At 28.9% G+C, this 12400-nt stretch overlaps 4 non-coding genes across 4 annotated transcripts; all 4 read left to right on the forward strand.

The window, feature by feature from the left end:
- Window positions 5444-5517, forward strand: TRNAI-AAU. Its single transcript has one exon. It is a non-coding gene; the product is annotated as a tRNA-Ile (tRNA).
- Window positions 6320-6393, forward strand: TRNAI-AAU. The gene has a single exon. It is a non-coding gene; the product is annotated as a tRNA-Ile (tRNA).
- On the forward strand, window positions 10605-10678 carry TRNAI-AAU. Its single transcript has one exon. It is a non-coding gene; the product is annotated as a tRNA-Ile (tRNA).
- TRNAI-AAU lies at window positions 11483-11556 on the forward strand. The gene has a single exon. It is a non-coding gene; the product is annotated as a tRNA-Ile (tRNA).

Below are 12400 nucleotides of genomic sequence, written 5' to 3' on the forward strand. Positions count from 1 at the left end.
CTCACATACGTGAAATGAGGTTATTTTTTATTCATCTAAGGCGATCATCTAGAAGGTAGCAGAGATAGTGAATGTGAACTTTGGATTAAGAGGAAGAGTGAGAATCATGTAATGTTTTATTTAGAATGTTATGAAAGCCCCTTAGACAACTTAACTTCTTTTTATTCCTAGACTTTACTTTAGCCTCCTCATACATGCACTCTCTGAAAACTGATTTGTAACTTTATGTACTTTTGGTCCTTAATCTAATTATCTTTTGCTGAGGAAGAAAAATATATGATCATGTTTGAAAAGTGAAGATTGATGAATCTGATTCAGGTTCAAGGGGGTGAGGTAATATTCCCTCTAACTAGTGAGAAATTTCTTAGTCTCACCCCTCATTCCACAATTATTTAATTACAATCTTAGGTTGGCAATGTAATATTGTTAGGTCGTAGTTTCATGTTGGGTGAACACTATATATAGTAGCAATGCACTTATCATCAGAAATTTTACACTATACTTATGGAATCTTTTCTGATTTGTATTAGTTTGCTAAACAAGCTTGACGGGTGACACTAGTTTAAGTTGTGGAAGTCTGATTATTAAACTCAAAACTAATACTGCCAATTTTATTAAATTAAATTTGATGAAATTGTAGATTGTTGTTTATATTACAGTTTTATTTAAATAAATAATCACATATTTTAATTTTAAGGCATATGAGCATATTTTATTTTTTTGGTCTATCTTTTCATACATTTGACAAGTATTGAAAGAGGTTAATGTAAAGTTAGAGAAAAAATATATTTCTGGTTCTTTTTTTACAACTAAAAAGAACCAAAGACTAACATCTGAAATGCCAGCTCACACCTTCCAATTGCAATCCTCTTTAGCTTGAGTTACCTATTCCTTATTGTATTTTGTTTCTCTATCTCATTTTGAAATCAATTATTTGAAAATAAAAAGTCTGATTAAATTATTAATGAAATCATTTGCTCTTCTTCTTAAAGTTGCTAACTTTTTAGGTCAATAAAAAAAGGGAAAGGTTGATTCTTATACTTTGTAACAACAGTGAGAATAATGAAAAATAATGAGAGATATTATTCAGTTCAATAAAGTTTTGATTCTCATTCTCCATTCTTTCTCCTTCCTCCTTCTTTAAGTTTTCATTTCTCTTCTTTCTTGATCATCAAGAAAATTCATGCATGGCTTATACCACATTTTTACAATTTCACCAATTATCGAAGTCGTGGCCTAAGAGGTTCTAGTTGAAACCCCATGGTCAGAGTCGACCTGCGACAGACCATGTTTCACTTCAGAAATGGAAAAGGTGTCCATGGACTCATCGGCGGCTGAAGCCGTGACTCAAGAGGTGCTAGTTGAAACCCCATTGTCAGAATCAACCTACTAGGGACCCAATATTTTCTATGAAATGATCCTCCGCCTAATAATGGTTACTACCGCACTGGAACCACATCAGGGCGAGGTGGCTCGTTCCACACGACCCTTTCCTTGCTTAACTTGTGGCTCTATCGCTTAGGTTGGCTTGAGGTGTGAGGTGCCGCCGTCTTCGGTGCTGGCTAGGATAATGGCAGAAAATGAAGCCCTCACCCTTGTGGGTCATTGGGGAAGACGGCCCCATTTTCCTTTTGTTTATGTACATTCACTCTCTCTATATTTTTCTTAAATGATTATGTTTCTTTTATTTATTTTTATTCTATTTCATTTTATAATTTGTTTGATTTATTTTTGTTTTGTATATATTATGTGTGCATTATTGTGTTCATGTATTCATCCACTACTTGTTTGGATCTAACAACATATACTTGTTATTATATTTCATATCATTTTATGCTTTATGATAACATATTGATTTTATTTGATTCATTCAAGTTGAGTTTATAAAAATGTGTCTAAATAATTGTATTGTCCTAATAATAAAAATATTTTCAATATTGATTTATTGTGAAAAGGATCCACTTCAAATCTTTTAATTATCATTAACATGTTCATAGTAATTATAAATAATAAAAAACAATCATTTTCATAATTAATGGGTTCTATAATTATCCTTGATGTCATTAAATAAATATTCTTCATACACAAAAGTTTATACTTTAAGAGTTAATTATTATTAAAAATATTATTTCATATTAATTACGTCGATACAAAATAGTACTCAAATTATTTTGAAAATCTTTTCAAATCCTAAAGTTAAGAAATGTATTCTCGACTTGAGTCTTTCTTCATATTCTATTTGAGCTGAAAATGATCCACAGTTATAATATTATGTCTTCTTTCTCTTTTTGTATATAATATGGTCTACACTAATGTCGACTCTTCTCCCTTACTTTGGGTATAAAATTAATATTTAATAATTATTAACCTATTATTTTGATAAATTACTGCTCTATATTTTATATGTGCATAAACATAAAGTTTAAATCCTAAAGTTAAGGAAAGATGTCTTAGACTCGAGTATTTTTTGATATTTCATTGAGCTGAAAATTGGTTTGTTGTTGTAATATTGTTTCTTCTTTCTCTCTATGTGAATAATACAGTCTAGACTAATGTTGATTCTTCTCCAATACTTTGGATATAATTATTAACCTATTATTTTCATAAATTATCGCAATATATTTTATACGTGCACAAATATAGAGTTTAAATCCTAATGTTAAGGAAAGTGGTCATCAACTCGAGTCCTTTTTCATATCCCATTTGAGCTGAAAAGTAATTCATGATTGTAATATTGTCTCTTCTTTCATTCTATGTGGATAATACAGTCTAGACTAATATTGACTCTTCTTTCTTACTTTCGATACAAATAATATTATTAAATTATATTCAAAACTAAAAAACATCAATTAAACACATAACATTTTTCTATCCAAGAACTACGTAGTCTTGATTTCCATATTGCACTTCGAGATACATAGAAACAAGATGAACTCTTATCAGACACACAAATAAAAAATTTGTTTCAATAAAGAATCACTTGATTAATTAAACTTTTGGGTATACTTAGTTTCATGCAATTAATGCGGGTATCATTTGATAGCGGGCGGACATGGAGCTAAAACATTCTTCGATTCGTAACTTACTCCCCGGTCCAGAAATCCCTCAATCCTTCTGATATTTGGGCTTAAATAGGTTTTTTCTACGTTTTGACCACAAAAACGTAGTAGCAACAACAAATCAATTTTGTAATTAGTATTCGGCATAAAATCAGGGCATGCCAATCACTACATTAAGTACAACATTTCTCAATACAAAAGTTTGTATTTTACTTTCTGTTATATTTGGAATATTCATGAGCTAGTTTGATGATATATTTATAATGTACATATGAATAGCAAAATGTATTGGCTCATTAACTCAGTTAATTAGAGTGTCGTGCTAATAACATGAAGGTCATAGGTTCGAGACTTGCAGGTGCAAAATGATTATTTTTTATATAGTTTTTACTGATGAAAAAAACATAAGGATGAGAAAATAAACGAACTTATAGGTAGGGGTGTAAAAATTCGGTTCGGTTCAGTTTTTGGTGCATTTTAGTGACCGAACCGATCAAAAACATATGGTTCGGTTCCGCTCAATTAACCGCAACTTTAACTATAAGAACCGAACCGCTCTTGAATGGTTCGGTTCCATGGTTTTTACATTTACTTTTTATAAAAAACAAAAATATTTCATCAATTGAAAATTCAAAATGTATTACAAGAGATATTGTTTATCATAAAAGGATAAACATTACTACTATTATTATAAAAAATTATGAATCATATATAACAATACACTTCATGATTAATAACATATATATCAATTAGTAAAATATATAATAGTTACATTTATAACCTTACATTTCATAATTAGTAACACATGTAACAATACATGTATAACAATATATGATATATGTTGGTTTCAAACTCAATATCACAAAAGATGGAAAATATGTTCCAAATGATAAGACATTATGAAACAATTTAGTAACTAATAACATATATAATACTAACTTAATAACAATTTAGTAACATATGTAACACTACAATTCACACAAAAATTGATAATTTAAGCTAGAAAATTGGTTGAAGAATTTAAACAATAATAAAATATTATTTCTTAATCCCTAGTATATATTTCTTTAATACGCGGTTCGGTTCGGTTCTAACGGTTCCTAAATTTCTAAAACCATAAACCGAACCGAACATAAACGGTTCCTTAAAAAAATAACCGAACCGAACCGCGAAACCGAGCCGAACCACATTTTGCGGTTTGGTTTGGTTCGGTTCCATCGGTTTCGCGGTTTAAACCGGAACCGCTTACACCCCTACTTATAGGTACACATAAAAATATTCGCAAAGTATTCCTACAATAATAGTCTATGGATAACAATTAATTCAAGATATTGGTACATGAATATTCATAGTTTTATTCTTGAATTAAATATTTTAAGTTTTTCTTAGTTTGATTATATACAATCTATTTTATTATCTCATATTGAATGTTAGCAATTTAACTTTAATAAAAAATTTATCATATACATGTGTTATTATAAAAGTAATAATTATTTGTATATATTAATTATTACTAAATATATAATTAAACTTGAAAATCCTTTAATACGCATTAATTACCTAATAGTTGCACGTTATCTTGAAGGAGGTGTGCAAGTGTAAATAAGTAAGCATTACCTACATTAGCATCATTGGCATCCAATATCGTGTGAATTTTAATTTACATACAACTTCTCTCTCATCATTACATTAAATATTGACACCTAGATTCATGTGTTAGATTATTGCATGTTCACCAAGGGGATGTTAGTGAAGTAGTGTTAGATCACACTAAATCTTATGTATTATACTAAGTAAAGGTATATGGATACTTCAAAAATAGATAAAATGAGTAAAACAATATTAAAAAGTTAAGTTTAATATTTATCAAAGTAAAACATTTCCCAATACAGAAGTTAGTGTTTTACATTCTTAAATATAATATGGATTTTACTATGAGAATAAAGTATTTCCTCATAACAGGAAATAATTTATCTTCTTCAGTAAATAAAAATAGAGGATAATGTATCTCCTGGTGTGAGGAGATAACTTCTCTCCTTACACCAGTTAAACAATGACACATAGCTACTTTTTACTTATTTTTAAAATAAAATACAATGTAAAATATTACAAGTGTCAATTGATAAGTGAGTGTGAGGAGACAATGACACCAGGAGATACATTATCCTCATAAAAGTATGATATGTGTACTATTTTATTTAGTTTTACAAATACTTTTATAGAAAATGATGAAATATGACACATGTCATGATTTTAGTCGTCGCATGGAGATAATTTATCTCCTTATACCAGGAGATACTTTATCGTCATCTTTTATACCTGAAATATTCACAAGTTAGATTTATGAGATATTTATAATCTACATATCGGTAGCAAAATGTATTGGCCCATTAGCTCAGTTGGTTAGAGCGTCGTGCTAATAACGCGAAGGTCGCAGGTTCGAGACCTGCATGGGCCATAATGATTAATTTTTTATAGTTTTGTTGATCGAAAAAGGATAAGAAACTTATATGAACTTCTAGGTACACGTAAAAATATTCGCAAGGTATTCCTACAATAATAACCTATGGGTAACAACTAATACATGATATCCATCGGGTATCCGTATATTCATTGTTTTACTTTTGAATTAAATATTTTTTTTATTACTTTGAAATTATAAACAATTTATTTTATTATTTCATAATGAATTTTAGCAATTTAAGTAGTGACAAATTTATCATATACATATCTTATTAGTAAAATGTTTATGTTTGGTACCCATTAACTACTTACTTCCTACATGATATCTTGAAGTAGGTTTGCACGTTTAAATAAGTAAGCATTACCTACATCAACCCCATTGGTATTTGATATCCTGTGAATTTTTATTTGCATACACTTTCTCTCTCCCACTACTTTAAATATTGGCATCTAAATTCATGCATTAGATCATTGTATGTTTACCAAGAGGATGTTGATCTAGTAGTATTATATCACACTAAATCCTAGGTATAATACTTTTTTTTGTAAAACCTAGATATTATACCTTTTTTTTGGACAACCTAGGTATTATACTAAGTAAGTGTATATAGACACTATTTAAAAATATATAAAATGAGTAAATCAATATTCAAAAGTTAAGTTTAATATTTATCATTACATTAAGTAAAACATTTCTCTTTTACTTTCTTAAATATAATATATGTTTTATATATGTAATATTTATGAGTTAGATTGATAAGATATTACATGTGTAAATATGGGAGGCAAAATGCATTGGCCCATTAGCTCAGTTGGTTAGAGCGTCGTGCTAATAACGTGAAGGTCGCAGGTTTGAGACCTGCATGGGCCATAATGATTAATATGTTTTTAGTTTTTTTTTATCGATAATGCAAGGATGATAAAAATATACGAACTTCTAGGTACACGTAAAAATATTCCTACAACAATAACATATGGGTAATAATTAATACATGATATCCATTAGGAATGCCAATATTCATAATTTTATTTTTGAATTAAATATTTTAATTAATTTGTTATTATATACAATCTCATTTATTATTTCATAATAAATTTTAGAAAATTAACTTTATTGATAAATTTATCATATACATGAATTATTATTATGGTAATAATTATTTGTAAACATACATATTAATTATTACAAAACATATAATTAAACTTGAAAAATTATTAATTTTCCCCATTTTTTTCATCCATATTTCATACGTGCACAATTTCACCATTGTTGAATTCACCATAATCGAGTCAAGCTTTAAAGTTCAAAAATTCACCGGCAATCAAAGTCGTGAACCAAGAGGTGCTGGATAAAACCCCATGGTCGCCATCGACCTACGAAGGACCAGTATCATCTCTGAAATGAGTAATGTGTTCATGGTCTCAGTTAAAATGGTTGTAATTATGTTTTTGATAATCGATTAATAATATGATTAATAGATTATATGGTCTGTTATTTAGTTGTGATTTTGTATTACATAATCGATCATCAATGTGATTTAATCAATTATGTAGTTAATTGTTTTATGTTTTCCTTCTCATTTGATAGATGTAGTATATAAAGGTTGATTCTTACACTTTGTAACAACAATCAGAATAATGAAAAAATAATGAGATATGTTATTCAGTTCAATAAAGTTTTGATTCTCATTCTCCATTCTTTCTCCTTCCTCCTTCTTTAAGTTTTCATTTCTCTTCTTTCTTGATCATCAAGAAAATTTATGCATGGCTTATACCACATTTTTACAATCTCACCAATTATCGAAGCCGTGGCCTAAGAGGTTCTAGTTGAAACCCCATGGTCGGAGTCGACCTGCGATAGACCATGTCTCACTTCAGAAATGGAAAAGGTGTCCATGGACTCATCGGCGGCTGAAGCCGTGACTCAAGAGGTGCTAGTTGAAACCCCATTGTCAGAATCAACCTACTAGGGACCCAATATTTTCTATGAAATGATCCTCCGCCTAATTATGGTTACTACCGCACTAGAACCACATCCGGGCGAGGTGGCTCGTTCCACACGACCCTTTCCTTGCTTAACTTGTGGCTCTATTGCTTAGGTTGGCTTGAGGCGTGAGGCGCCACCGTCTTCAGTGTTGGCTAGGATAATGGCAGAAAATGAAGCCCTCACAAGCTGGGGGGAAGAAGACCCTTGTGGGTCATTGGGGAAGAAGGCCCCATTTTCCTTTTGTTTATGCACGTTCACTCTCTCTATATTTTTCTTAAATGATTCTGTTTCTTTTATTTATTTTTATTTTATTTCATTTTATAATTTATTTGATTTATTTTTGTTTTGTATATATTATGTGTGCATTATTGTGTTCATGTATTCATCCATTACTTGTTTGGATCTAACAACATATACTTGTTATTATATTTCATATCATTTTATGCTTTATGATGACATACTGATTTTATTTGATTGATTCAAGTTGAGTTTATAAAAATGTGTCTAAATAATTGTATTGTCCTAATAATAAAAATATTTTCAATATTGATTTATTGTGAAAAGGATCCACTTCAAATCTTTTAATTATCATTAACATGTTCATAGTAATTATAAATAATAAAAAACAATCATTTTCATAATTAATGGATTCTATAATTATCCGTGACGTCATTCAATAAATATTCTTCATACATAAAAGTTTATAATTTTAAGAGTTAATTATTATTAAAAATATTATTTCATATTAATTACCTCGATACAAAATAATACTCAAATTATTTCGAAAATCTTTTCAAATCCTAAAGTTAAGAAATGCGGTCTCGACTTGAGTCTTTCTTCATTTTCTATTTGAGCTGAAAATGATCCACAATTATAATATTGTATCTTCTTTCTCTCTTTGTATATAATGTGGTCTAGACTAATGTCGACTCTTCTCCCTTACTTTGGGTATAAAATTAATATTTCATAATTATTAACCTATTATTTTGATAAATTACTGCTCTATGTTTTATCTGTGCATAAACATAAAGTTTAAATTCTAAAGTTAAGGAAAGATGTCTTCGACTCGAGTCTTTCTTGATATTTCCTTTGAGCTGAAAAGTGGTTTGTTGTTATAATATTGTCTCTTCTTTCTCTATGTGTGAATAATATAGTCTAGACCAATGTTGATTCTTCTCCATTACTTTGGATATAATTATTAACTTATTATTTTCATAAATTATCGCAATATGTTTTATCTGTGCACAAATATAGAGTTTAAATCCTAATGTTAAGGAAAGTGGTCATTAACTCGAGTCTTTCTTCATATCCCATTTGAGCTGAAAAGTGATCAGTGATTGTAATATTGCCTCTTCTTTCATTCTATATGGATAATACAATCTAGACTAATATTGACTCTTCTTTCTTACTTTTGATACAAATATTATTATTAAATTATATTCAAAACTAAAAAAATAAATTAAACACATAACATTTTTCTTTCTAAGAACTACGTAGTCTTGATTTCCATATTGCACTTAGAGATACATAGAAATAAGATGAACTCTTATCAGACACACAAATAAAAAATTTGTTTCAATAATTAATTAAGCTTTTGGGTATACTTAGTTTGATGCAATTAATGTGAGTACCATTTGATAACAGGCGGACATGGTGCTAAAACATTCTTCGATTCGTAACTTACTCCCCAGTCCAGAAATCTAGTTCAAAGGTCAATCTTTCTGATATTTGGGCTTAAATGGGTTTTTCTACGTTTTGCCACAAAAACGTGGTAGCAACAACAAATCAATTTTGTAAGTAGTATTCGGCAGAAAATCAGGGCATGACAGTCACTACATTACGTACAACATTTCTCAATACAGAAGTTTGTAATTTACTTTCTTAAATATATTATTTATCTTTTACATCTGTAATATTCATGAATTAGTTTGATAATATCTATATCTATACTTCTATACTATATATAAAGGCAAAACATGGTGTAACTTCCACCATGGTGTAATTTTTACTTCCTATTTTGCCCTTCACATTATTTAATTTTTACAAAAAAACCATATAATCCTAATTAATCATCACTAAGATATTAATTAACCACATCTCTCACCTTAAACTATACATTATCATAAACACGCAAAAATTATAATATAAAGTACACTGAACAAATATATTCTAATTATAAAAATGAAATATATAATATCATGCAATATTATTCGGCAGGCACGAAGTGCCTATACATACTAGTATTTGTAATCTACATATGAATAGCAAAATGTATTGGCCCACTAGCTCAGTTGGTTAGAGTGTCATGCTAATAACGTGAAGGCCAAAATGATTAATTTTTAATAGTTTTTATTGATGAAAAAACACAGGGATGAGAAAAGAAACGAACTTGTGGTACACATAAAAATATTCGCAAGGTATTCCTACAATAATAGTCTATGGGTAACGATTAATTCATGATATTGCTACATGAATATTCATAGTTTTATTCTTGAATTAAATATTTTAAGTTTTTTATTAGTTTGATTATATACAATCTATTTTATTATCTCATATTGAATGTTAGTAATTTAACTTTAATAAATAATTTATCATACGCATTAATTACCTAATAGTTGCACGTTATCTTGAAGGAGGTGTGCAAGTGTAAATAAGTGAGCATTACCTACATTAGCAACATTGGCATCCAATGTCGTGTGAATTTTAATTTACATACAATTTCTCTTTTCCACTACATTAAATATTGACACCTAGATTAATGTGTTAGATTATTGCATGTTCACCAAGAGGATGTTGGTCAAGTAGTGTTAGATCACACTAAATCTTATGTATTATACTAAGTATCTCCTCATAAAAGGAGATGACTTATCTCCCATAGTCAATAAAAGTATGACATGTGTACTATTTTATTTAGTTCTAGAAATACTTTTATAGAAAATGATGAAATATGACACATGTCATGATTTTAGTGGCCGCATGAAGATAATTTATCTCCTTATACCATGAGATACTTTATCGTCATCTTTTATACATCGAATATTTACAAGTTAGATTTATGAGATATTTATCAGTACATATGGGTAGCAAAATGTATTGGCCCATTAGCTCAGTTGGTTAGAGCGTCATGCTAATAACGCGAAGGTCGCAGGTTGGAGACCCGCATGGGCCAGAATGATTAATTTTTTATAGTTTTGTTGGTCGAAAAAGGATAAGAAACTTATATGAACTTCTAGGTACACGTAAAAATATTCGCAAGGTATTCCTACAATAATAACCTATGGGTAACAACTAATACATGATATCCATCGGGTATCCGTATATTCATTGTTTTACTTTTGAATTAAATATTTTTTTTATTACTTTGAAATTATAAACAATTTATTTTATTATTTCATAATGAATTTTAGCAATTTAAGTAGTGACAAATTTATCATATACATATCTTATTAGTAAAATGTTTGTGTTTGGTACCCATTAACTACTTACTTCCTACATGATATCTTGAAGTAGGTTTGCACGTTTAAATAAGTAAGCATTACCTACATCAACCCCATTGGTATTTGATATCCTGTGAATTTTTATTTGCATACACTTTCTCTCTCCCACTACTTTAAATATTGGCATCTAAATTCATGCATTAGATCATTGTATGTTTACCAAGAGGATGTTGATCTAGTAGTATTATATCACACTAAATCCTAGGTATAATACTTTTTTTTGTAAAACCTAGATATTATACCTTTTTTTTGGACAACCTAGGTATTATACTAAGTAAGTGTATATAGACACTATTTAAAAATATATAAAATGAGTAAATCAATATTCAAAAGTTAAGTTTAATATTTATCATTACATTAAGTAAAACATTTCTCTTTTACTTTCTTAAATATAATATTTATGTTTTATATATGTAATATTTATGAGTTAGATTGATGAGATATTTATGGTGTAAATATGGGAAGCAAAATGCATTGGCCCATTAGCTCAGTTGGTTAGAGCGTCGTGCTAATAACGCGAAGGTCGCAGGTTCGAGACCTGCATGGGCCAAAATGATTAAAATTGTTTGAGTTTTTGTTGATCCATAATGCAAGGATGATAAAAATATACGAACTTCTAGGTACACGTAAAAATATTCCTACAACAATAACATATGGGTAACAATTAATACATTATGTCCATTAGGTATCCGAATATTTATAATTTTATTTTTGAATTAAATATTTTAATTAATTTGTTATTATATACAATCTCATTTATTATTTCATAATAAATTTTAGAAAATTAACTTTATTGATAAATTTATCATATACATGAGTTATTATTAAGATAATAATTATTTGTAAACATACATATTAATTATTACAAAATATACAATTAAACTTGAAAAATTATTTGTTACCCATTAGCTACCTACTACGTGTGTGATAGCTTGAAGTAGGTGTGCACGTGTAAATAAGTAAGTATTACCTACATGAGCCTCATTGGCATTCAATGTCTAGTAAATTTTTATTTACATACAATTTCTCTCTTATCTCTACTTTAAATATTGGCACCTAGATTCATGCGTTAGATTATTGTATGTTTATTAAGAGGATGTTGGTCAAGTAGTGTTAGATCACATTAAATCCTAGGTAATATACTAAGTAAAGTCAAAATTTTATTTCTAAGAGTAAATAATTTTATTAAAAATGCATCAATGATACAAAAGATGTACTAAAGAGACAAGTTGAAATTACAAAATTGAAATTAAAACAGTTGGATGATAATGAAGTATCATCATATGCACCAAGCTAGAATTATTGTTTGACCAAGCCAGGAATTGGGTCGTGATCAAGGCAGCTGGGCATCGTGACCGTGCCACTGCTTGAGTCACGACCAAGCCAATTGTGCA

The sequence above is a fragment of the Lupinus angustifolius genome, chromosome LG04, assembly GCF_001865875.1.
Source record: "Lupinus angustifolius cultivar Tanjil chromosome LG04, LupAngTanjil_v1.0, whole genome shotgun sequence".
Lineage (NCBI taxonomy): Eukaryota > Viridiplantae > Streptophyta > Magnoliopsida > Fabales > Fabaceae > Lupinus > Lupinus angustifolius.